Genomic DNA, 1,270 nt, shown 5'->3' with positions numbered 1-1,270 from the left:
TCCGGGCGGCCCGCCGGGGAGGGGGGGTGGGTGGCGGGGAATGGGCGGCCTGCCCTAGCGGGCCTGCATCCCGGGCCTGCATCCCGGGCCTGCATCCCGGGCCTGCATCCCGGGCCTGCATCCCGGGCCGCCTGCGTTTCCAGCCTTTCCGCCCCCTCCGCGGGAGGTAGGCCCGAGGGGATCGCCCTGCAGCGCTGGGGGCAGGAGTATAAAGTCTCCCCGTTACCCTCGGCGGGAGCGATTCTCGGGAGGGAAGCGGTGCTGAGGCGAAAGGATGCTTCCCAGTACTGGATCAGCCTTTACGCTCGTTGGAGGAACTTCCCCTCGGGCATGACTGCGGTCGAGGCGCTTGTGCTGCAAATGCTGCCCTCCTGCTTGCTCCCTGGCGTTATCTTCCCAGTTTTAAAAATGCCCGCAGAAGCCGGAGGGGCTGTGGTGGGATTTAGGCCCCTTGCTGAAAGGGGCTGTTCTGTTCCCGACCTTGATTATGCAGCCTTTGCAGGGTCTCGTCCTTTACTCTTTTGCATTGTAAACTTTTCACGTACAATTTTCTTATGAAAATCAGTTTATTGCTTTGTGTGTCAGGATGATCCTTTACTAAGTTGGTACTAGTTACCACTTATTTGTCTGGGAGATAAAATTTTACCTTAACAGCTGCAGTTAAATTTTGCTACAGAAAGACTTGGGGTATGGAAAACAAAGCAGTTTTTGGCACTGCAAGTAGTCACTGCTTCAGTAGTGGTTGGTTTATTATGAATATGTGAAAACATCCCTTAGAGTTGTTCTCAGTGTGGGAAGGATTGATTAAAGAGCGTGGGGTTCCAGGAAAATGCTGTCTAGCTGTTGTCTTTCTCCTTCTGTCGCTTCCTTTCTCTTTCTCCTCTCTGATAATCTTGTTGCTTTAGACAAAAGTAGGTGAAATTAGAAGGGGTAAAGGTTGTTCTCCGAACATGCAGCTGCTTATGGCAGGGAGGGTAAGAATTGCTTCCTCCTACCCTTTTGATGTTGAGTGGCGGGCTGTACTGAATGGCAGGAAGAGGTTTCATATGTTTCATGTATCAGTACTTGGGGCGTGACTGGCTCTCCTGCGCACTGCCTCGGTGGCTCGAGCAAGACTTTAGTGGGCCTAGCTGGAAGGAGCAATGCCTGCCGTGAAGGCTGTGACTGAGAGACTCTTGAGGAAATGCGGGGAGCGTGACCATGGGGAAGGGCTTGCTGCTACTGGGGGTGTGGAAAACTTGGAATGTGGTTTTAAGAATTTAGAAAGGGT

Source organism: Chaetura pelagica, unplaced genomic scaffold, assembly GCF_000747805.2.
Source record: "Chaetura pelagica isolate M959 unplaced genomic scaffold, ChaPel_1.0 scaffold90, whole genome shotgun sequence".
NCBI lineage: Eukaryota > Metazoa > Chordata > Aves > Apodiformes > Apodidae > Chaetura > Chaetura pelagica.
Note: the sequence above shows the minus strand (reverse complement) of the source record.